Source organism: Tamandua tetradactyla, chromosome 5 (assembly GCF_023851605.1).
Source record: "Tamandua tetradactyla isolate mTamTet1 chromosome 5, mTamTet1.pri, whole genome shotgun sequence".
NCBI lineage: Eukaryota > Metazoa > Chordata > Mammalia > Pilosa > Myrmecophagidae > Tamandua > Tamandua tetradactyla.
In genome coordinates, this window is record NC_135331.1 from 174,241,351 (window position 1) to 174,268,209 (window position 26,859).

The 26,859-nt window shown below is 34.3% G+C and overlaps 1 long non-coding RNA gene across 2 annotated transcripts; it reads left to right on the forward strand.

The window, feature by feature from the left end:
* The first annotated feature begins 312 nt into the window (after positions 1-312).
* Positions 313-25,935, forward strand: LOC143682886 (uncharacterized). 2 transcript variants are annotated; one of them, XR_013175345.1, is made up of 4 exons: positions 313-443; positions 23,265-23,328; positions 23,432-23,635; positions 25,416-25,935. It is a non-coding gene; the product is annotated as an uncharacterized LOC143682886 (long non-coding RNA). The 2 variants fall into 2 exon arrangements; XR_013175346.1 differs by lacking the exon at positions 23,265-23,328.
* The last annotated feature ends 924 nt before the right edge of the window (positions 25,936-26,859 follow it).

The following is a 26,859-nucleotide window of genomic DNA, read 5'->3' on the forward strand; positions in this document are numbered from 1 at the left end:
TTTCGCCCTTGGAACCAAGGTTGTGACATTGGGTTATGCCTTTTTTTTCTTTTTCTTTTTTGCCCAGTGAACCCAATCTATAGCGCTTTTTTTTTTCTTCAAGATTTTGTGTTTGTTTATTTTGTTGTTGTTTTAACAGTAGGGACAAACAGACCCCAAACATTTAACATCATCAGCTACTTTCGAGCAAATTTGCCTCTCACTGATTCTGGTCATTATATAGAGCTTTTTTTTGCTTACTGTGTATGAAGATTCTACTGTTAACGAAACAATGGGATGTGATGATTAGAACAAACATTTGGGAACCAGAACCCAGGGTTCTGAAGCCCATGCTACCTCTTTGTAACTGTGTGGCATCATCTTAAAATAGGAATTCTAGGAAAGGGACTCCTGTGAGGATTAAAATTTGAATGTATTTAAGATAGAACAGTCCTTGGCACACGGTAAGCAGAATATTGAACTAAACTTACCCTCTGAATTTATTCTTTTGATTAAATCAGTTACAACTCAAACAGGTTTTGAGTTCTTATTGCTAAATAAGAAAACCTAGCAATTTTTGATGATCTATGAGTTGAATTTCTCCATCCTTTTCTCTTTGTGTTTAGGGTAAGTTTTTCAGTGTCAGTTAATCACAGATGAGTCTTTCTTGCATTTTCTGGGGAAGATATCACTATGACATCTTCACTCAAATGTATGGTTATGTTGTCCCTACCATAGACTTCAAGTCCAGCCCCTACCAGATTAAGATTTAACCTCCAAATACTTTGAAAAATGAGGTTTGACAAACTATATTCAGGTACATGTACATGTCATATATATATGTGTGTGCATATTATATATATTTTTAAGAAAAGTTAACTCACTTTATCACATGTAAATAAAATCCTATACATATATATTTTTACTTTAGTATATGCTGCTTAATTAGGATTACTTGCCCCCATTTATGATAAACATTCGAATCATCAGAGTTATGATGAAGGAGAAAAATCTCAAAACTACCACAGCTGCAGTTCTTTCACCCAGCCTGCCCACACCTAGGAGAAATAGTCTACTATCACTTCTCATGGGTTTATGAAAGCATGTCTGAAAGTCAAATATATAATAGTGGGAAGGTTGCTTTTAATTTCATCTCTTAACATGTTTAAAACTTATTCTCTTGTGGGTGCAAGGGTAGCTCAGTGGTAGAATTCTCATCTGCCATGCAACAGGTCTGGGTTTGATTCCTGGTCCATGCACTTCCTAAAAACAACTGAAAACAAGCAAAACAAACAAACCAGCAAGCAAACAAACAAAAAATGGTGCTGCAATAGCAGGATACTCACTTGGGAAAAGAATGAAATGTACCCCTGCCATACAGCATACAAAAAAAAAAAAAAAACAAGCTATTCTCTAAATGTCCATATGTTTACTAATTACATTCATAATATGTAAATCCTTATTTAAAATAGTGCTTCTAGAAAAATTTGTGGAAAAAGCCAACCTTTTAAACTCACAATCAAAACCAGACTTTTTTTTGTTAAATTGAATTAATAGGTTATAGATAGAAAAATAAATTTTAAAAACTCAAAAGCCACTCATATATAAAACACATTTCACTTATATGGAAGGTCATGAATAGGCACACATAGAAAATAGATTAGTGTTTTCCCTATGTTTAGAGGGGGAATATAGAGTGACTGCTTAATGGGTACTAGGTTTTCTTTTGGACAGATGCCAAAATTAATTTATGGCAAATTACTTCAAAACTTTGCAAATATGCTAAAATCTTGAAATGATATATTTTAAATGGGTAAATTTTATGGTATGTTAATTATATATAATAAAGCTGTTAAAAATACAATTATGCAAAATAAAAGGCAACATTATTACTATTAAATTAAAAGACAAAATTGCATTTCAATCAATATTGTTAGAGCAAACACGGGGTTTTGAAACAAAAAGAGTGATGATAATTGTGCAGGTGGTCTGAGCTGATCAGTTGTCAGATTACTGAGCAAGAAATTTAGCATAGGTTACAATACGTTCATTTTTTATTCAACAAATTATTGAAAATCAAGTATATGTCAGATTTTTAGGACCTGGGGATATAGAAGTGAATAAAATTTAAACATTTCCTGAAATGGAAAATAATACTAAATGTTCTAGTTTGCTAGCTGCCAAAAGGCAACATATCAAAGATGGATTGGCTTTTAATAAAAGGGGATTTATTTCATTAGTTCTTCAGCGGAAAGGCAGCTAACTTTCATCTTAGGTTCTTTCTTACATGGGAAGGCTCAGGATAATCTCTGCTGGCCTTCTCTCCAGGCCTCTGGGTTCCAACAACTTTCCCTGGAGTGATTCCTTTCTCATCTCCAAAGGCCTGCACTGAGCTGCGAGTGCTGAAATGAGGTATGCTGAGCTGCTTGGGCTATGCTACGTTGCACCTCTCATTTAAGTTCCAGCCAATTAAATCAAACATCATTCATTGTAGCAGGCATGCCTCCTAGCCAACTGCAGATGTAATTAGCAACAGATGAGGTTCATGTACCATTGGCTCATGTCCACAGCAACAGAACTAGGCACTTTCACCTGGCCAAGTTGACAACTGACTGACTACCACACTAAATAAAATATTTTCAAAATATATTCATAATATATATTGTGATGAATACTATGAAGGAAATCACAGGAAGTTAGGAAAATAATGTAAAAGGACATAATTTGGGTTGGGTAGGGTGGTACTGGCTGTGGAAAAGGGTGATTGGAAACACAGCATTTTGAACACATTCTTTTTTCCTACCTTCTTCCCAATTGAACTGAGTCAACCAGCTTAAAAATAATGACTGGCTGTCTTATGTCTGGCATAAACAATGGTTTGTATTTTTGCCTAGTGCTTTCCATTGATTTTAATAACATAATAAGAGCAAAATGCACTATAACTTTAAAATAACTGCACAAAATCAAACTGCATTACAGAGAAAGCAGCATTGCCACAGGTGTCAATGCCATTGTAAGAAATCTTGACGTAAACAAACTACATAAAATAGTAATATAGAACATATAAGATATGTGTGTGTGTGAGAGAGAGAGAGAAAGAGATTAGCATTGTCAATGTCAGCAGTACATATCCTATAACAGCAAACTAGGGCAGATAAAGGATGTCTCAATCTCTCCCTACATGCTAGTTATTTATCTGCTATCCCTACTCTCTCCTTGCCCAAGGTTGTCTCCATTTTATTGTGAGCTCCCTTACCTGTCTTTTACCCTGTTCATTTGCATACATGTCCATTCATCTCAATATCAAATTGAATCACATTGGTTAATTTAAAAAGAACTTAAATATTTATGCCAGAATATTGGTGATGAATATAATGACTGTAAATTGTGCTAATTCATTCTTTTTCTCTTAATTTACATACTGGAGTTAAGGTTTAAAGCATGACATGCAAATATATGCAGACATGCAAATTAGCTATTTCATTTTCATCTAGCACTCAAGAAAAAACAACAATGTTCAGAAATGTAACACTGTAAATAACACTACCAAAGGTGCTGAACCAATGAGAAAAGTTGAAAAGGTAGTTATTTTTAATTAACTTGGATTAATATTAGAGCTATGTTGTCTATTTGAATTTTGAAAGAAATTTGTAATATGTCATTCCATTAAATGTAAGAAAACTGACTTTAAAGATGCTTTACTCATAAAGCATCTTTACTCATGACTAATTATGAGTAAAGCATTAGTCAAAAGACACTGAGTGACTGATTAAGATTATTTCAATTTGATGGCTATTCTCAAATGTCATAATTGATTTTGCCACTATAGTCAACTAAAGTGTTTTTGAAGCAGCAGTTTTAAAACATTTTTGGTCTCAGGACATCTTTACAATCTCAAGAAAGTATCAAGGTCTCCAAAGAGCTTTGATCTATGTGGGCTATCTATGTTGATGCATATATACACATTAGAGATTAAAACAGAGACATTTTAAAAAATGTATTTATTAAAATATTTTAAAAGGAAAATAAGGCCATCCTATATTAACATAGATATATGATTTTATGAAAATAACTTCATTTTCCAAAATAATAAAAATAGAGATCCATTATTTGCATTTTTGCATATATTCTCTAATGTTTGGCTTAATAGAAGAGAGTCTAAATTTCATTGCTTCTGTATTCATTCTGTGGTAAGATGCTGTTTTACTTGATGTACTTAAAGGTAAGCTAGCCTCACACAGATACGTATTTAGAAAAGAGATGAGTATTTAAATAATCTTTTCAGATGAATGTAGATATGCTTCTTTGAAACTACACCAAAACTTGATGATTAATGTGGAATCTGAAGCAATATCAATAGCTTTTAATATTCAATTTCTTTAAAAGCCACTGATTTATCTTGCACTTTGAAAGGATCTTTTACTTATTCATGATTGGGCAACATCATCCATTGGTTACTTGGAAAATGTCAGTTTAATAGATGTAGTAGATCTTCTGAACTTTGACCCATTTCAGTATATAATATCAAACAAATCAGAGTTCTTAGGATCACAAACTATACCTCATCAGGAAGTCTTCACTTATTGGGAAGCAATCAGGTTTTCAGAGGTGGGTACAAGTTTTTAATTTATAATCTTCACTGGAAATTTCAAACTTTGTCATTGGCCACAAATATTGTCAGTTACTTGCCTTGAAATGACAGGCTAACTTCATTTTCTTAAATTATAAACAATGAATAAATATAAAAACATTCTTGACATACAAACATTCTTGATGTACATTCTTGACAAGGTTACAATCTATGGCTCACAATATCATCACATAGTTGTGTATTTATCACCTTGATCATTTTTTTTGAACATTTGCATCTCTCCAGCAAAAGAAAAAGAAAAGAATAAAACTCATACATGCCATACCCCTTATCACTTTCTTTAACTGACCACTAGTATGTCAATATGCTTGATTTATTTTAACCTTTGTTCCCTCTATTATTTGTTTCTTATCCATATTTTTTACTCATCTGTCCACACCATAGATAAAAGGAGCATTAGATACAAGGTTTTTACAATCACACAGTAACATCGCAAAAGCTATGTCATTATACAATCATCTCCAAGAAACATGGCTACTGGAACACAGCTTTACCATTTCAGGCACTTCCCTCTATTCACTGTAATGCACCAAAAACTAAAAGAGGGATATCTATTTAATGTGTAAGAATAACTTCCAGGATAATCTCCAGCTCTGTTTGAAATCTTTTAGCCACTGACACTTTATTTTGTTTCATTTCTCTCTTCCCCCTTTCAACGAAGAAGATTTTCTCAATTCCTTGATGCTGAGTATCAGCTCATTCTAGAATTTCTGTCCCATTTTGCCAAGGAAGTTTATACCCCTAGGAGTCATGTCCCATGTAGAGAGGGGGAAGGCAGTGAGTTCGCTTGCCATGTTGGCTAATAGAGAGAGAGAGACCACATCTGAGCAACAAAAGAGGTTCTCTTGGGTGACTCTTAGGCCTACTTTCAAGTAAGCTTAGCCTATCCTTTGTGGGGATAAGTTTCATATGAACAAACCTCAACATTGCGGGCTTAATCTATTACTTTGGTTGTCCCCACTGCGTATGAGAAAATCAGGAATTCTCCACATGGGGAAGTTGAATTTTCCCACTTTCTCACCATTTCCCCAAGGGGACTTTGCAAATACTTTTTATTCATTGTTCAAATTACTCTGGGATTTATCGGGGCATCACTCTGGACAAACCTACAAAATCTCATGCCTATTTAAGAGTCTATTTACTTACAATGTTCAATTAAACTGTCCATATAAGTTAAAATAGGAAATGGACTAGTTAAAATACAAATCTTGTGCCAAATAAACATTTCTTGCTTTAATCTCACACAGAAGTTGAAGTTTTATAATATGAGTTATCATCTAGTTCAACACACTACAATGTTGACATTCCTTTGTTATTCCTCATGCAAAAGCATTTTTTAATTTGTGCATTTAGTCACTATCATTGTACACTTTAGGCATTCCTAGATTACACCATCTCAGTCTTTATTCACCTTTTTTTCTGGTTTCATATGTGCTCCCAGCCCTTCTCCCTCTATCATTCTCACATTCAGCTTCATTCAGTGTATTAACATACTTGTGCTACAATTAGATAGCTTTGTGCTATCTATCTCTGAATTCTTAGAATCAGTCCTGTTGCACTATCTGTATCCCTTCAGCTCTAATTACCCAAAATCTACCCTATTTCTATCTCCGGATGGCCTCTGTTCTTAACTGAAATTCTCCAAATGCATTTGTTAATATTAGTTCATATCAGTGAGACCGTATAGTATTTGTCCTTTTGTTTCTGACTAATTTCACTCAGCATACATCCTCAAGGTCCATCCATGTTGTTACATGCTGCTTCATGACTTTATTCTGTCTTATCACTGCATAATATTTTGTCATATGTATATACCACAGTTTGTTTAGCCACTTATCCATTGATGGGCATTTGAGCTGTTTCCTATTCTTGCCAATTGTAAATAATGCTGCTACAAACACTGGTGTGCAAATTTCCATTTGTATCCTTGCCCTCATGTCCTCTGAATTGATAGATACTTAGCAATAGTATTGCTGGATCATATGGCAATTCTATATTTAGCTTCCTGAGGAACAGCCAAACTACCTTCCACAACAGGTGTATGATTTTACATTCTCACCAACAGTGGATAAGCATGCCTCTTTCTCCACATCCTCACCAGCACTTCTCATTTTCTGTTTTTTTTTTTTTTTTTTTTTTTTTTTTGATAATAGCCATTCTGGTGTGTGTGAGATGATATCTCATTGTGGTTTTCATTTGTATTTCCCTAATAGCCACAGAAGTTGAATATCTTTTTATGTGCCTTTTAGTCATTTGTATTTCATCTTCTGAGAAGTGTCCATGTCTTTTGCCCATTTTTTAATTGGGTTGTTTGTCTTTTTGTTGTTGAGTTGAACAATCTCTTTATATATTCTGGATACTAGACCCTTATTTGATATGTTGTTTCCAAATATTGTCTCCCACTGTGTAGGCTACCTTTTTACTTTCTTGACAGAGTTCTGGCATTCACAAAAGTGTTTAATTTTGAGGAGTTCCCATTTATCTATTTCTTTCTTCAATGCTTGTGCTTTGGGTGTAAGATACAGGAAACTTCCTCCTTTACAAGTTTTATAAGATATTTCCCTATATTTTCTTTTAAGGTTTTATAGTCTTAGCTCTAGTGTTTAGGTCTTTGATTCATTTTGAGTTAATTTTTGTAGAAGGTGTGAGATATGGATCCCCTTTATTCTTTTTTTTTTTTTTTTTTAAGGAAAGACAGAGAGAAGGAAGGAAGGATAGAAGGAAGGAAGGAAGGAAGAAAGGGAAACATTTTTAAACATTTTCTTGTTTTTTATTGTATTCTGTTTCTCCGTTTTTGTTACATGGGCTGGGGCCGGGAATCGAACCGAGGTCCTCCGGCATAGCAGGCAAGCACTTTGCCCGCTGAGCCACCGCGGCCCGCCCCCCCTTTATTCTTTTGCATACGGATACCCTTCCAAGGATATCCTTCCAAGCACCATTTATTGAAGAGACTGGTCTGTCCCAGGTGAGTTCACTTAACTGCCTTCTCAAAGATCAATTGTCCATAGATGAGAGGGTCTGTATCTGAACACTCTATTCAATTCCATTGGTCAGTATATCCATCGTTATGCCAGTATCATGCTTTTTTTGACCACTGTAGCTTCATAATACACCTTAAAATCAGGTAGTGTGAGACCTCCAACTTCATTTTTCTTTCTGAAGATATTTTTAGCTATTCAGGGCACCATGCCCTTCAATAAATCTGGTTAGTCATATTTCTATTTCTGCAAAGTAAGTTTTTGGAATTTTAATTTGTACTGTATTGAATTTATAAATAAGTTTAGGTAAAATTGACATCTTAACTATATTTACTCTTCCAATCCATGTACACAGCATGTCCCTTCATTTATTTAGGTCTTCTATGATTTCTTTTAGCAATTTCTTGCAGTTTTCTTTGTATAGGTCTTTTGTATCCTTAGTTAAATTTATTCCTAAATATTTTATTCTTTTTGTTGCAATTGTAAATGGAATTTTTTTCTTGATTCCCCCTCAGATTGCTCATTACTAGTGTATAGAAACACTGCAGATTTTTGAGCATTGATCTTGTAACCTGCCACTTTGCTGTACTCGTTTATTAGCTCTAGTGATTTTGCTGTCAATTTTTCAGGGTTTTCAACCTATAGTATTATATCATCAAAAAACAGTGAGAGTTTTACTTTTTCCAGTCCAATTTCGATGTCATGTATTTCTTTTTCTTTTCTAATTGCTCTGGCTAGAACTTGCAGCACAATGTTGAGTAACAGTGGTGACTATGGACATCCTTGTCTTGTTCCTGATCTTAGGGGAGTAGCTTTCAGTCCTTTCCCCATTGAAGATGATGTTAGCTGTGGGTTTTTCATATATTCCCTTTATCATACTGAGGAAGTTCCTTTCTATTCCTATCCTTTGCAGTGTTTTCATCAAGAAAGGGTGTGAATTTTGTCAAATGCCTTTTCTGCATCAATCAAGATGATTATATGGTTTCTGCTTTGATTTGCTGATATTGTGTACTACATTAATTAATTTTCATATGTTGAACCATCTTGCATACCTGGAATAAATCTCATGTGGTCATGGTGCATAATACTTTCAATATGTTGCTGGATTTAGTTTGCAAGACATTTGTTGAGGGTTTCTGCATCTATATTCATTACAGAGATTGGTGTGTAATTTTCTTATAGTATCTTTGTCTGGCTCTGGTATGAGGATGGTGTTGGCTTCATAGTATGAGTTAGGTAGCCTCCCCTTCTCTTAAAATTTTTTGCAGACTTTGAGCAGGATTGGTAGTAATTTTTTTCTTAAATGTTAGGTAGAATTCAAATGTGAAGCCTTCTAGTTCTAGACTTTTCTTTTTTCTGGGAGCTACTTGTTGACTGATTCAATTTCTTTACTTGTCTTTGGTTTGTTGATGCTGTTTATTTCTTATTGAGTCAATGTTGATTATTCATGCCTTTCTAGGAAGTTATCCATTTCATCTACATTGTCGAGTTTATTGCCATAAAGTTGTTTACAGTATTCTTTATTTCTGTGGGGTCAGTGATTATGGTTCCTCTTCCATTTCTGATTTTATTTATTTACATCCTTTCTCTTTTTCTTTTTTCAACCTCACTAAAGGTCCATCAATTTTATTGATTTTCTCAAAGAACCAACTTCTGGCTTCGTTGATTATTTTCATGTTCTCAGTTTCATTTATTTATGCTCTAATCTTATTATTTCTTTCTTTTTGCTTGTTTTCATGTTAATTTGCTGTTCTTTCTCTAGTTTTTTCAAGTGAACAGTTAATTCCTTGATTTTTGCTCTTTCTTCTTTTTTGATATAGGCATTTAAGGCAATAAATTTCCCTATTAGAACTGCCTTTGCTCCATCTCATAAATTTTGATATGTTGTGGTTTCATTTTCATTTGCCTACAGGTATATAGTGATTTTTCATGTAATTTCTTCTTTGACCCACTGGTTGTTTAAGAATGTTTTATTGAGCCTCCATGTATTTGTGAAATTCCTGGATCTCTGCCTTTTATTGATTTCCAACTTCATTTTTTTATCATCTGAGAAAGTATTTTGTAAGATTTCAATTTTTAAAAATTTATTGAGACTTGCTTTGTGACCTATCATATGGTCTATCCTTTTGAATGATCCATGCGCACTACTTCTGCTGTTGTGTGGTGTGATGTTCTATAAACATCTGTTAAGTCTAGTTTGTTTATGCTTAATGTATTTTGGAGCACCCTGGCTCAGTGATGCTTGTTATGTCTTCCTGTTGAATTGTTCCTTTTATTAATTCATACCGTCCTTTGTCTCTTTCAATTGTTTTACATTTGAAGTCTAATTTTTTGGATGTTAGTATAGCTACTCTTGCTCTTTTCTGATTGTTGTTTGCATGAAATATCTTTTCCCAACCTTTCATTTTCAACCTAAATTTGTCCTTGGGTCTAAAATGCATCTCTTGTAGACAGCATATAGATGGGTCCTGTTTTTTAATCCATTCTGCCAGTCTATGTCTTTTGATTGGGGAGTTTAACCCATTAACATTTAGTGTTATTACTGTAAGGGAAGTACTTTCTTCTACCATTTTGCCTTTTGGATTTTATATGTTATATCTATTTTTTTCCATCTTTTTACCTTTACTGATAGCTTTCATTTTTACACTCTTCTCCATACTTCTCTCTCCTGTCTTTTCCTATCTGCCTCTGGTGCACCCTTTAATATTTCTTGCAGATCCAGTATCTTGGTCAAAAATTCTCTCAGTGATTGTTTTTCTGAAAATGTTTTAATTTCCCCCTCCCTCATTTTTGAAGGACAATTTTGCTGGATATAGCATTCTTGGCTGGAAGTTTTTCTCCCTTGGAATCTTAAATACATCATAGCACTGTCTTCGTGCCTCACATGATTTCTGCTAAGAAATTTACACAGTCTTATTGGGCATCCCCTGCATGTGATGGATTGCTTTTCTCTTGCTGCTTTCAAAATTCTTTCTTTCTCTTTGACATCTGACATTCTAAATAGTAAGTGTCTTGGAGTATGTGTATTTGGATCTATTCTGTTTGGGGTATGCTGCACTTCTTGGATCTGTAATTTTATGTCTTTCACAAGAGATGGGATATTTTCATGATAATTTCCTCTATTAGTCCTTCTCCTCCTTTTCCATTCTCTTATCCTTCTGGGGCACCCACAACACATATACTTATGTGCTTCATGTTGTCATTCAATTCCCTGAGTCCCTGCTCATATTTTTCCATTCTTTTCCCTATATTTTCTTTTGCTTGTCAGATTTCAGATGTCCTGTCCTCCAGGTTACTAATCTGTTTTTCTGCTTCTTCAAATCTAATGTTGTAGGTTTCCATTGTTTTTTTCATCTTTTCTACTGTGCCTTTTATGCCTATAAGTTCTGTGATTTGTTTTTCAGACTTTCAATTTCTTCTTTTTAGTTGCCCATTGCCTTGTTTAAATCCTCCTTCAAATCACTGATTTGATTTTTGATAAGATTTTCCACATCTCTTTGAATATTCTGAATTAGTTGTTTCAACTCCTGTAACTCATTTGAATTTTGTTAGTTTGTTCCTTTGACTGGGCAATATGCTCAATTTTCCTGTTATTTATTTTTTGATGGTGTCTAGATTTTTGATTTCCTTAATTAGTTTATTCTGGAGATTGTTTTCACTCTTTTACTTAAGATTTTCTTGCTGGATGACTTTGTACTCTATCTGTTCTTTGACATTCAGTTCAGCTTATTCTAGATCTCTAGCATAGGTTTTGTTTAATGAATCAGAATTTTTTAGTTTTTGTTTTCTTGTTTCTTGCCCTGCTTATATGGAACCTTTTTATTTTTCTTAGGAGGGTCTACTCATACATTATAGACCCCAGTCAGATTTTCCCAGCCCTGACTAGACTCCTCTCAAAAGGTAAGAGTCACTTGCATCAGTTTTCCCTGAAGGTGAGACCCAGCAGGTTGACAGACTTTCTTGTGAAGCCTCTAGACTCTGTGCTTTTCCTGTCTTGCCCAGTATGTGGCACTTGTCTGCCTGCAGTTTCCCACAACTATAAAGTGATGCAATGCCTTTAACTTCAGCAAACTCTCCCTTCAGGGAGCACAGTTGAGACAGAGGAGAGGTTGTAGGGTGGCTTTAATTGCTTCATTTTTCCAGTCCCTGGTATCTGAATTCCTTGAGGGAAGGATTCCACCTGAGTGGGGCCCCATTTGTTTCCTGGGGAAGACACAGCCTCCAGGGAATTAATTCCTTTCACCCAATCAGCTTCTGTCTCTCAGGGAAACTTAATTCTGCCCTTGTCTGGGACAGTTGGAGCATGAGAAGCTTGGTATTTCTATCTAATAAGCAGTTAAGTAGCAGAAACAAAGGGAAAAAAATCCTTTTCAAAGCAGGACCCCCATTCCTCGGGTTTTTTAATCAAGAGCTTAAATTGGTACATTGCTCTATGTATCTCCAGGTTCTATATGCCCCCTACTTTTTTTTAGGAACAATCCTTTTCAAATATTTTGTGCTTTTTGATCCAAAAAGCTTCTGGTTTTCTTTTTTGTTTGTTTGTTTCCATACCCCCTGCCCCTTCTGTGCTGGGACAAAAATGCCTAGTATCTTTAGCTCTTATTTAAGGTTTATCTGAGCTGGGAGCCTATTTTCAGTAGTCAGAATTTGTTCTGCAAGTGGAGCTAAGCCCCTGCTGGCTAGCAAAGTCTCTTTCTTTTACTTTCTGGGAACCAGCCTGTGGGGAAGGGGCACCAGCCTCCACAGTTAGGGGGACTTACAGTTCTGGACAGAATCATAGCTGGTCTAGCTTGTCCAGACTGGTATACTCTGTGTGATCAGTCACTGATGTGGCCCCAGCAGTTGTTCTGTACTGTTCCTGGCTATTTACTAGCTGCTCTGGAGGACTAACTAAATTCCACACCTCACTAAGCAGCCATCTTGGAACCTCTCTACTTACTTCATTTTTGAGGAGATGTCTGCCAAATACCTATTCTGAATGACAATACCTAATTAAAATATTGAAGAAAAAGGGGAAAAAAAAACCCAAACTACACTCTAAAATTTTCCCTGAGGAAACAAAATCAAATATTAAAACAAGCAAACGAATGAGAAACCATCAGCCACATGACATGAACATGCAAATTTGTTCAATTCTTCTCACCACTAAACATTTGCTACTTTTGCATTGACCCAATATGCCAGATAAGTTTCCCTCTTTTTTCATGGCAAAAGTTTTCAAACATCTGTAAAACTTTAACTGGCCATAAATTATTTACATTAGAGAAAAAAAGTATCAGAAAATATATCATTATTTCCCTTCGTTACTGGAGGGGTTTGTTTTAAACCTAATTTCAACATCTGCTATTTTTGATTAGTTTTTTTCTATAAACGCAACCACCATCTTTGTATTTGCAAATACTGGATTGAATTGAAAATCAAGTATTTGTGCCAATATGTTTCTTTAAATATCATATTTGTTTGTTTTCCAATTAATCTGTTCACCTATTGGGCTAATATTGTGTTTATAATCTGTTCTTTTCTGATACATCAATTCTTATGACTAGACCATTTGCATTTGTCTTTCTAATTCAAGCTCATGACAGACATATTAAAAGATAAATTTCTGTTCATGAAATTGTTTTCTAATTTTATTTTGACTAGTTAAAATATAGCAGTTTGAAAATAAAATTGTTAAGCCTACAACTGTCCTTCTCAATAATTTCTCTTACTCTCCATGTCCACAGAACCAGGTGAGCTCTGATGACCTCAAATTATAGAACATCATTTTAAGAGAGGTTCTGATGGGAATGTGTCAATGTCCGAATTCAAGTCATGAAAATTGTGAGATCGGAAACTAAGTAGTGTCCACATGACGCATTCTTGTCAGACCAACCATGAAGTTAGATCTTTGTGAGAAGGGCACAATTAATTTCTCAATCCTATGTTGTCTTAAGCACATTTTATTGCTCCATCTAAATCAGTGATTAGATTTAGATATTGATATGCAAGCTCTTACATGCAAGGTCTTCATGACTCTAGCTGCTCCTCAGGAATGTTAAACTTTTGGCTTGTTAGGAGGATGTCACTGATTCACTGGGTCATGGGTTGTTCTTGATGCTAGTCTGTTATCTTATTTCTGTAAGCAGAGCTGGAAATGCCTAGTTAATGTCTTAGGAACTAAGAGAAACATGGCCACTGCCAGACCTACTGCGAGACTGGGCAGGAGCAGGGGAAAGCAAGTTTTGGATTCTTTTACTTTCCAGGCTGTCACTGGTGCTGCCCATCAGATGAACCCAACTGAAAAGCAGAGGGGAAATCAGCCTAGTGATGCAGTTCTTAGAGCTCAGCCTCCAGAGAAGAGCAAGAAGGGAGCAAACAGAATCATCGCCACAGATGGTTTCATTACATAGAAATAAATGGCAGAGTTGGGATTCAAGCGAAGTTCTCTCTTAAATCTTGCAAAAGTAGCACTTTTAACCTCTATATTAATTTAAAGACTAATGGCTTAGATTGTAAGAGATTAGAGATACCAAGAGAAACCTAGAACCAATTTTTTTTCTCTTTCCCATTATATGAAGTGGGGCCATTTATGTGTTTACAACACTTTTCCTATCAAAAAACTGTGATGATGATGATAACAACAAAAATGATGGTGATAAATTGAGTGATGGATAGTGCCTGGCATTTGGAATTTTGAAAATAGAACCATTATGTTTAGCCTCATGCAGATTAGATGTAAATTTCTTAAGTTAAAAAAAAATTCTCTGCTGTATGTGCCTTACAGTAAAGAGCTGTTGGCTCACACTTGTGTAAAAAAGCTGAGGCCAAATGGTCCCCTGTGGTACATGAGGGAATGATGTAATGCACGGGGAAATTCCTGTGATGGCCTGTGACATTTGATAGCTAAATGCTTAGTTTTACATAGAAATAATTCTCAAAATGTTTTTATATCGTTGAAGTTTCCTTTTTAAAAAATCAATAAATCTCTAGTTATTCGTGTTTTGCAGCTTACCATATATACAACAATACTAGCAATACTTAAATGAAAATTCAACCTGTTCTTCGGGTATAATATTTTAAAATCATGCTTTTGATCGGTTATTCCTGACAAAATATGTTCTTATAAATTAAGCAAAATTAATGGTATGAGCCAGGTATTATTTTAGACCTTAGGAATCTGGTAGTAAATAAATCAGTCAAATATCCCTGTCCTCATTGTAAGGTGAATAATACTCATTAGTATTTGCATAAACAAACACACACACACACACACAAACAAACAAAAAAGCAGAATTTGAGTACTATGATCAAAATAATTATGTTACATACACTATGCAATATCTAATGAAAAGTCATTTTTCATAATAGTTTTAAATTTATCAGAAATTTGTATCAGAAGACATTATGAATAAAAAGCCACATTATCATTGCATTCTGCAGTAACTCTTATTCTTTTTAGATTAACCTCTTTTGAAATATGCTTTCATGCCAATATGGTAGTTGAAATGTGTACATTTCGAAACAAATAGTAATCACTCAGCAGAGCTAGGCTAACATTTTTTTAAGACTAGGGTACGCCATAAAAGCAATCAGCATTTCATTTTTAAGGTTTAGAATTTAAAAATTAAATTGTAGCAACCTGATGCCTTCATTGTAGATCTTTTACTCTTTTCTTTTCTTCCCACAAAATTGTCATTATACTCAGATATGACTGAGGCAAAAGGACCAAAACACAATTAAATAAGATATAAAAACAATAACTTCATTAGATATTTACACAGATAACTTTAGAGAATTGAAAAAAATAGGGATTGAGGACTATTTCATTTCTTGAATTTATTGGCAAACCTATATCACATATGTAAAAAATATTGGATTTGTGGCTTTTTAGCAAATTATCCATGGAGATAATATAAGAATAAAGTCTCTATTAAACCTTTTACTAGAATTATTTTAAACAGTGATTCCTCTGATTAATAAGCCATATTTTTAAAGAAAACAAAAGTTTGAGTGATACTGGGTAAGCAAAGTAATTTCTTCAGGTTTGTTTTTTCACCATAAAATGCGGATAAAGTTATCGGACTAAAGTGGTGTTATTAGGATTAAATGAGATAATGTATATAAATGACCAAAACACAATTTTCACTTATAATAAGTGCCTAATGAATGTTAGCTCTCATTATGATCCAGTTTAGTGATGTACATAGCATTTTGCTAATAGTCTTGACAATATCCCCAGGAAAGAGACTGACATTTTAAATCAGCCTTTTCAGCACAAATATAAACCTTGTGCCAATCACATTTGGAATTATAGACAAAAAGCAGAACTGGGTGAAATGTAATTCTCACGGGATTTATGCAAAATTGCAGAATATCAATATTATAATAATTTCAACAACTCTTCTCTGGGAGAAGAAATGGAAACTCACAGGAAAGCAAACTCTTTCCTTTTAGTCAATGTTCAAAAAGAATCACATACAAAGGAAGAGGCCAGTTAGCACTTCTTTGATTTAATGGGAATAATGTTTCGATAGCATTGGATTTCACAGGATTGGCTTTCTCTCCATAAGTTTTATTTTTTATTGTGGTAACATATATGCATCACAGCATTCCCATTTGAGCTATTTTAAAGTGTACAGTTCAGTGATATTAACTACATCCACAATATTTTGCTACCATCACCACCATCCATTACTAAAACTTTTTCAACAGCCCAAACAGAAACCCTGTGCCCTGTAAGCGGTAAACTTCCCATTCTCCCCACTTTCACCCACCCTAGTCTCTGGTAACATGTATTCTAATTTATGTCTTTATTAATTTGCATATTCTAGACATTTCATGTACATGGAATCATACAATATTTTTCCTTTTGTGTCTGATTCATTTCACTCAATGTGATGTCTCCAAGGCTTATTCATGTTTTAGCATATATCAGAAAACCATTCCTTTGTATGCTGAATAATATTCCACTGTATATGTATGAGGTATGCCACTATTTTGTTTAAATAGTGTCATCTGGACACCGGGAACACTTCCATGTTTTGCTTATTATGATTAAAGCACCTGAGCTCACTACAGTACAAAATCTGAAGAGCCTCTGTTTTCAGCTCTTTGAGGTATAAACCTAGTAGTAGAATTGCTGGGTCAAATAGTAATTCTTTAACTTTCTGAGGAACCATAAGACTATTTTCCACAGCACTCGCACCATTTTATGTTCCCATCAACAATGTGCAAGTTTTCCTTTTTCTCTGTATCCTCACCCACATTTGTTATTTTCCAAGATTTTTTTTTTTTAAAGAAAAGCCATCTCATTGTTCTGAAGGAGTAGCTCATTGTGGTTTTGATTTGCATTTCCATAATGGCTGATGATGTTGAAGATCTTTTCATGTGTTTGTAGACCACTTGTGCATCTTCTTTGGAGAAATCTGTATCCAAATCCTTTGCCCATTTTAAAAATTGGGTTATTTGCCTATTTCTATTTTACTTTAAATATGCTGGATATTAAATTATAATCAGATATATTACTTGCAAATCTTTTCTACCATTGCATTGGTTTTCTTTTTACTTTTTTTTTTGGCTTGGGTAGGCTCTGGAAATTGAAACCAGGTCTCAGGTATGGCAGGGGAAAATTCTACTGCTGAGGCACCATCATACCACCCTCTTTTTACCTTTTTTGATAATGCTCTTTGCTGCACAAAACATTTGAGCTTAATGAGATCCTGTTTATATTTTCTTTTGTTGCTTCTGCTTTTGGTGTTATATCTAAAAACCTATTGCCAAATACAAGGTAGTGAAGATTTCCCCCTATGTTTTCTTTTGATATACTTGTAGCTCTTATATTTAGTTCATTGATCCATTTTGAGTTAATTTTTGTATATGGTATGAGGTAAGGCTCAAGTTTCATTCTTTTGCATGTGGATATCCAGTTTTCCTAGCACCATTTGTTGAAAAGATTATTCTTTCTCTCTTGAGTGGACTTGACAACCTTGTGAAAATTTAATTGGTTATATTTTGGAGCAGCTAGAAGGAAAAATCTGAAATGATGGTATTGTGACCCATGACAAACTCTGGGACCTGTCCTATAACTACTTGCTGAAGAGTGCTTTGTAAACTATTGCATTTTTTTTCTTTGCTTTGTATAAATGTTATATTAGACAATAAAAACTTTTTTAGTTAATTTATTATCAATGAGTGGGCTTATATCTAGTTTCTACATACTTTCATGCAGGATGATATCTTCAGATAAACTTTACACTTTCTCTTTCTTTATTCAAGATCATAGCTAAACAATTCCAGACATCTGAAAATTGATTCTTAGAGGAGGGCAACCTAAAAAAAAAAGTCTATGTCCCAGTGTGAAAAAATGTATTCTAAATATTAAGGTTATTTAACTTGTAGGAGCCAGGGTTAATGGAAAACCTGCAGAATTTGTTGGGAGCAACTGGCTTCAGAGTGGTGGCAGTAAACTGTGGAGACTGTTATCTGCTTAATTGGAGGACAGTCTGAGAGGGAGAGAATGTTTGTTTTTTCTTAAGCCCCAAGGTCTTGTTAGCTATCTCTTGTATGTAGGAAGTAAATGTACTGAGAAGTAGGCACTCTGTTTTATCACGAATTGTATGCATACTTTTAGTCACATAAACCCTGCAGTATATAAGCAGGAACAAGTTAAGACTAAAGTTGTCTGTTGTCTGTTATTGCTAAGCTTCAGACCCCCTGAAACTGTCTGTGTCTTTCTTTCTTTCTCTCTCTCTCTCTCTCTCTCTCTCTCTCTCTCTCTCTCTCTCTCTCTTTCTTTCTTTCTTTCTTTCCCTCTCTCTCTCTCTCTCTCTCTCTCTTTCTTTCTTTCTTTCTTACCTTCCTTCCTTCCTTCCTTCCTTCCTTCCTTCCTTCCTTCCTTCCTTCCTTCCTTCCTTCCTTCCTTCCTTCCTTCCTTTCTTCCTTCCTTCCTTCCTTCCTTCCTTTCTTCCTTCCTTCCTTTCTTCCTTCCTTCCTTCCTCTCTGTCTCTCTCTCTCTCTCTCCCTCCCTCCCTCCCTCCCTTCCTTCCTTCCTTTCTCATCATTCCTTAATATCGTTTGAGCTCCATTTCATAGGAAGCAACATTGACTGACAGCAAAGTTGATCGTGTTCATGTTTAAACATTATGGATCAATACATAAATTAGTGCATATCACCTGACTCCTCAGTTCAGTGAAGTTGTGACATAGAAGACATGGTCACTGTTCTCAAGGAGCTCTCAGTCTTGTTAAATAGGCACCCTGCCAGGACTTCCCATCAAAGCTTTGGTAGTCAGGCACACTTGATCTTGATCAAGTTAGAAGATTTCTTCACTATCTTCTAACTTTGGAATTGTGGAGCCATTAATTTACTTCTCTGAATCTCACTTTTTCAAATTGTTAATGCTAATATCTCTTTCACTATTCAGATATTTAAAGTAAGATAATTACATATGATAATGTACTTCAATTTTTTACCATTGGTTTAATATACAATGAACAAACAAATTGTTTATTGTTATAATCTTCTAATGTCTGAATTATTGTTACTATCTGAAATGGCAAAAAAGCATTCTGAGAGAGAAAATTAAGTGTAAAATTGTATGGTGCATACTTGTATTTAGTCTTCGAAGACAAAGGAATAACTGGATAGCAGTCTTGTGGAATACACACTAATGACTGTGATGCTCACTGGTTGTGCCCTAAGGTCTTCTAATGACAGCCTAGGGGATATGGACAATTTTACTCCAGTTAATAGCTATATAATTTTCCTTCCTTTGGATCTCCGGGTTTCTGTAATGTATTGAGAAGCCCAAGAAAATCAACCACAGCTTCTCCCCTTATCTCCTGACAGGGGGATGAGATAATAGTAATAAGGAGGGATGAGATAATAATAATAATGACTATAAGAAGAATAACTAACATCGAAGTGGCTTCTACATGCCTGGCACCATCTATTCCATCTACCATCTACCGTGTATATGATACAAACTCATTTGTCCTTATAACAACCTATGAGGATAGTATTATAATTATCAACATACTTCATATGAGGAAACAATTCAAATGAAGCAAACAGTGGTTAAATGAATCATACACCTTACATATCTAGTAAACAGTACAGTAAGAATTGAAACAGTTGGTCTTACTCCAGTCCATGCTGCTGGGTGAAAGAGTTTTAATGGAATTAGATAGTGACCTTGAAAGAATAATCCAATTTAGACGTCCAGTGGTGGAAAGAGAAAGGATGATGTGAGGAAGACATAGAGATGAGAATAAATGTTGATTAGGAGAGAAGACACTCCCCACTTACACCTTCCACAATCCCGTCCTATCTAAAGCTTGAAACTCCCACCTGTTAGGGTAACTTAGCAAGTCCTTCACAATCTGGCTCTAATGCTGATTTTAACTCTTATTTGGGGTTTACTATTTTATTTCTACTTTTTTCTTATTTATGGTTGATTTGATGAAGTTAAAGAACTAATTTATAAATTCTAACTGAGTTTTCAGTTCCACTGGTGATTAAATTCACAATGCTAACTCTGAAACGTGAACACACATTTATCACATAAAAGCAAGGTACTATGTATGTCTATTTAGGGACCCTGCTAGTGGTATGCTGGATTCATTTTACCCTGGCTCATGACAGCTGATTGTGTATATCTCTTCTCAACACTGTGTTCAGTGGCATCATGTTGGTAGCTTGAAATCTGCCATGATGCACATATTTACAACATGAAAACCAAGTTACACATCAGCTTTTGCTTTTTTCCCCAGAGACATCCTGTTGTTAAAACCAACACAATATCACTGAGCTTTTTCCTCATGGACCATTGCCACATGATGAGAATTTTAGGATGTTTTACTTTTCCACTCCTTCTCCCCTTTATCCCATTTTAAGGCTTTGCTGATGTAGCTTAGTAATTACATTTCCAGCTTCTAACTATTTTATTATTATCCTTTTGCAATTAACGACATATTGGAAAACAAACTTTTCTTTCAGGTTATATGCCTATCTTCTCAGAGAAATAGAGTATAGTTTTTAGTAGTTAAGTTCTCTGGACAGCCCAGAATTGAATTAAAGTTGAATACTGGCTCTTTTTTACCTCGACCTGGGAAAGCTTAAGTTTCTGAACACATCCTTTAACTTGGACTTCTAGCCCTCCGATTTTCAGGGAAAGTTAGTTGGTGGGTTGCATTGAAGGTGAGAAGGAAGCTGCATAGATATCAGTTCAGGTCACCAACTTCCCATTTATGTGGGATATCCCTCATGTATATTCAGCCACATCATATTCCATTTAACCCTTTCCAAGTCTTTCCTCATCATGGGGAAAGGGTGTGTTGCATGCTGGCTCTTTTCCATGAAGCTAGTATATCCTCAAGAGCATGTGCTATTGACAGAGAAACTCTCACAGACAGGCAGGCACCTGGATTGCTACCTGCAGTGCTACTCTTTCACTCTTACCATATTTGTCATTCTCATCTGGAAGTTGTTGCTTTACTCTCTAAGTCATGCTTTTTGCACCTCAATTTTGGAAGTTTATCTAGGCCTTATTTAACTTTGATATCTCTTCCAGGTTTTGAGTTCTAGGTGCCTTGAGTTCTCTCGATAGCATCTGGCTGTGGCTGCTTGCCAATCTACCCTGATTTCTACTCACATACATTTGAAAGAAAAGAAGCAGGCAGAAAGGATATAACAGATACACTCAGCATAGTATTGTGCAATGAACGTGATTCCTTTTGTACCACAACTGAAATCGTGAAAAAGCTTCTCATATTGAGATTCCGTTGTAAATTTTTAGTTGCTTCTATAATAATAGTAGCTAATATACCACAGATATTTTAATTAAGGTATAACTATTTTGGTTTCTTAAATTGAAGGCTTCCATGGTATAATTCGTTACCAATGCAGAAAATGTGTTCTTCAATAATTCATTTGAGGCAGTGAAATGATATTTAACCAGCAATAGAAATTCTTTCTGCTTCTAGAGCCAAACAGAGAAGAGCCCAAGGGAATATAGCTGTCAAACTTAACATACTGTTTTCTCACAACCTACTATATTTCCAAAATTACCAAGGTACCTTATTTGATGAACATTCTATAAATACATGGATAATAATTTCTCTCAGATTGTTCACAAATCAAAAATCTATTTGTTACAGAAAAACCAAAACTCTAAATCAGAGACAGATTTAAAGTTTGGAAAAATTAACATTCACTTTCAGCTAAAGATGATATAAGTTAAATGCATCTGAAAGAGTATATTTGGAAATTTAAAATTTGACCCTTAGTAATTATTGAGACTTGTTTATTATAATTTCTCTTTACTGTCAGTATTGAGGGGCAGAGATGATACAAGTGGTAAAAATCTTTTTAATGTGTGAGATATATGGTTTTTAAGTAGACACAGTTGAAGAATTATCTGGCCTGTAGTGTAATCGAATTGTGGATATTTAGAAGCAGCTTATACTGATATTTTTTCTAGGCCACTGGACATCTGGCTTCTCTAGACAAATAACTATCACAACAGTTTCAGCAGAGCTGAATTTCCAAAGGCTTTCAATTTCTAATTTTCACCCTCTCCCTGATTATCTATCTCCTGCCTCTTAAAATGCCTCACCAAACCAAATGAAGAAACAAATAAATGACAAGGGGATTAAAGCAACAAGGGGTGATCTATCATTAAACTCTTTCTGTTGGGTGTACGTGTGAGAATAATCATAAACATTATTTTATCTTCCATTTAAGAGACTATGATGGTTATAAGCTCAAGATTTGGAGCTGTTTTAGTTTCCTAGGCTGCTCCAAGTAGACAACATCAAATGGGTTGGCTTTAAACAATGGAATTTATTAGCTTACAGTTTGAGGCTGTGAGAATTTCCAAATCAAGCCATCATCAAGATGATGTTTTTTTTTTTTCCCAAGGCCACTTGCTGACAACCCTTGACTCCTCGGCCACATGGCAAGGCACCTGGTGGCATCTGCTGGTCTCTCTTTTCTCTTCCAGGTTTTGTTACTTTCAAAAAGATCCTACTTACAATGGGTCCACAAACACAGGAATGGATAACATATAAGAACATGTCTTTCTAGGGTACATATAACTTCAAACTACCAAAGGAAACAAATTGCTATGGTTAGAATTATAGCTCTACCATTCACAAAGTGTGTGACCATGAGAAAATCGGTTAAGGCACTACACACTAATTTCTTCATCTATAAAATAGGTAAAACTCATATATATATATATATATATATATATATATATATATATATATATATATATCAGGAGTTTGCTGTGAGGTTTCTGTAAATTTTTACACCTTAAATTGAAACTTCCTGGCTAAAGGTTAGTAATAGCCTGGAAATTTTTATTTTGAGGCAACATATGTGTAATGGACCTTTTTTGATATTTAACTACTAGTGAAATCATGTATATTTTAGCCAGAGCTGGCACATACTGCTTGTAAGAGCCAACTGCTAAATTTTCAAGAATATATGGTTCAACTGATGTCACATTGGTAATTTGATATTGGCTATGGTAGATTTCATACCACAGAAAGATAAATCAGGGAGCAAACACTACAAATCACACTTCCAGCCACACAGCCCCTGAGAACTAGTTGTGAAACTTTACCAGCATAGCATTGACTATATCAATATTTTTTATTCTTTCTTTCAGTGAATATTTGCTAAGCACTTGTTAGGTTCCAGGTCTTTGAGAAACATGGATGAACAAGACAGAAGTATGTAATGGGCAAGATATAAATTGATTTATTACAGCAGCAATTAAAAGTAAACCTTTCAAAAAATCTCAATTTTTCAGAGTGTTTTTATCTTTTTTTTCAGGACAGTGCAACCCTGAGTCTTTACTATGTGATCGAATCAACAAATATATCTATTATCAGAATTCCACTAGAATCTATGGCTTATTCACTACTAAATCCCTAGCCTAAGTACAATACCTGCACACATCAATTATACAATAAATTCTCATCAAATAAAAGAAGAACAAAAGAAGATGGCGTTCTACAAAAGCAACATAAAGAAAGGGTGTGAGTTGCTTTAAGAATACTTGTCACCTGTCTCTTGTGACTGGATGCATATGCTTTATGCTGGCAAAATATTTCTCCCAGTTTGTCTTTGAACAGTATTATAAATATTACTTACAAAGTAAATTTAGAAATCAGAAGTGCTTTTATTATCAGTAGAATTTTATCTATATTACAACACGAAGGCCAGTCACTTATCAAGGCATTTTGCCTATGTCACTGGAGATAATACCTCAACAACACTTTGTGGTAGGTAGGGGTTGTCCCTACTTTACTGATGAAGAAACAAAAGCAAATGGAGCTTAACATAATTCAAATTACACATTTTGTGATGGAATCAGGAGTCATAATTGGGCAGAGAATTTTTGTGCATTATATGATTGCAGCTTGATTTGTTTTACTTTACCTCATTTTTTTCTTTAATATTAGGATATTTTCTCTACAAAAATAAAATAAATTCCTACAAGTTAGAGTACTTCCTTGAATTAATCCTTTTAGTTCATGACAAATGTAATAAAACAGAACATGTCCCTTATACAAGGCAATTCACAAAGTCTTAATTTTGTTTGAACAGAGTGACTCTCCAAGGATCACTCAGAGGAAAACTGACATGAGTTGTTAGGAAGTCAAACAGAACATGCCTAAAACTATTCTTGTGGGTTTAAGATCCGCTAAAATTCAGTGGGGCTGGTAAGGCAATCTGTCAATCTTAGGTCATAAATCATGAGACTTAGGAATAGGATGTTCTTATGACTTAAAGACAATTAAGGAAAGAAGAGACAACAAAACATTTCATTCTCCTGCTCAAAAGTCTTTATTGACTTTCCCAGGTTTTGAAGAAATAGGAATTTATTTGTTTTTGTTTTAAACTATCATATTTATTTTAAATTTCAAAGTCTTATGAATTTAATGATAAGTTAGTCAAGTACTAATAGTAATACAAATAATAATAACTAGACTTTAGATAATATTTCCTATTGCCAGCCACAAATTAAGATTATATGTATTTGTGTTTATATATAATTCATTCATTTAATCTTTCCAATAACCCTACTGGGTAAGTGTTTAATAATAACACGTTTTAGAGGAGAATGTTGCCCATTAAGTTAAGTGATTTTTCCAAGGCCATTCACTAGTCAGTGATCAGAGACTCCTTACATAGTACATGTATGTAATTTATAAATAGATGAGATATTGTGGTATAGTTTTTAACTAATTAAACAGCACAATATAAAAGTTTGAATGTTCTTTTAGAATAAACTACCTGCCATAAATCCTTGTTGGAACTTGGACAAGTTGGGAAAGTTGTGGCAGAAGACAGAAGGAATGGTAAAAACCAAGATTAATAAGCATTTAGGATTATCTGTGACCTGGCATAAATCTACCTTTTTATGTTTTTTTTTTTTACTTTTTCTCCTTCCTTTTGTTCCCTTTCACACAAGGCAATATAATCTCATTATTTCTTAAAAAAACTAAAACAGAAACAAAAAACTTTCCCCTCCTAAGCCTTATTCCCTTCATTTCCCATAAACTAGGATACATTTTTCCTTAAATGTCACTAGTCTAAAATCTATGTGTCCTATTCAAGGTGAGTACAGTGAGGCCCTCAGTCCAGAATGTCAGCGGTGGGTTAACCGCTCCCTCCCCTGGGCTCCTGGGATGTCCGACCTCCTTGAGCAATTGCTCAGTGTTAATGTTTGCTTGCAAAATATGCCTCTTCTTAACTTAAGTATTTATAAATATCGGAACACGACTTACTGTCTTTTTCTTTCCCAAAGCAGACATTAGTTAAGCCAAAGAAATGTGTCCTGTTTATTAGAACTGAAGAAGAGTGGAATAAGTGGAAATCATTTGCGCGCATAAAATTTCAGAAAGGGCGACTGGTGGCTGCTGGCAACATTGTAGAAGCGAGAGACTCAAGATTATGTCTGAAGCCCACTGCAACTCCAATTGTGTGGCTCTTTGACCTTTAAAGAGTCAAATTGAGGAAAACAACTAAAGGACTAGCTTAAATAAAAGAATAGCTTAAATAATAATAAATTAAGGGACTACCTTAAATTGTTCTTGTAAAATAAATACATTATTTATTTGTCTAAAACTGGGGAAAGGATACAAGAGCTAAGGAAACTAATTCATAGAGGGTCATTAAAGACGTAGACATGAAACTGAAAAGCTATATTTTTAAAAAAAGGAAAAACTCCATATTTTACAACTATTGTTGACAGCAAACACGGTATTCTTTTCCATTTTACCATAATGTTTCTATCATTGAGCAGATGTAGTAGAAAATAACATTATAGGAAGTCAGCAACTGAATACACACATGTTTTAGTAACTATAAATGTCACATTTTGATTACCCTATAGCATTTGTCTGTTGCTTTAACCTTAATTCTCAAAATATGAAAATGAAAATGTTTTTGATATATAATAAACTCAAATCAGAAACAATCATTGAAGGCATTTTAGAGGAGAACTATAAATGTATTTCATAATATCAAAATGGTGTGACTGAAATTATATGATATATCTTATATGACAGAAATGTTTACATAAATACTAAATATGCAGTTTGTAATTAAATTTTAACTTTTAGCAAAATACCCATTTCAAAGTAGTAAATTTTAGAAATTAGAAAATGGAAAAAAATGACAAAAGTTTTAGATAATCAGTATTGCCTTTCATTACATGTCTGAGAAAACTGAGATTTGTAGTACTTTGTTCTTCAAATTTTCACATTGAATTATTTTGTGAATAAAATTTCCAAAAATCAATAAATGCTCAATAAATAATTTGTTGAGTAAGAATCAACTGAATCAATGTTGAGTAAATGAATGCATGAAAGAATAAGAAATTATATAACTTGACTTAGAATCCACATTTTCTATCAGTGCTCCTTCTGGTATATTATTTTGTATCTCAGGTTGTTGCTTTTCTCATTGTCAGGAATGAGTGAAATAAAAAGTAAGTCTGCTTTAATTTTAAATATATATTAATAAATACATTTTTATGAGTTATTATTATTAACATATAAAGCCATAGTATGCCTTCATCTTATGACACATGTAAATAATGGGCCAAAATCTTGCTTCGTAAAGAAAAACAACAGCAGTTTCATATCAATCATTTGTATATGTACATATGTTCTTTCTATATTTGAAATTTACTTAGGTACATTACTATATTAAAATGAAGAAATGAACTTCACCTAGATATTTATAAAAGT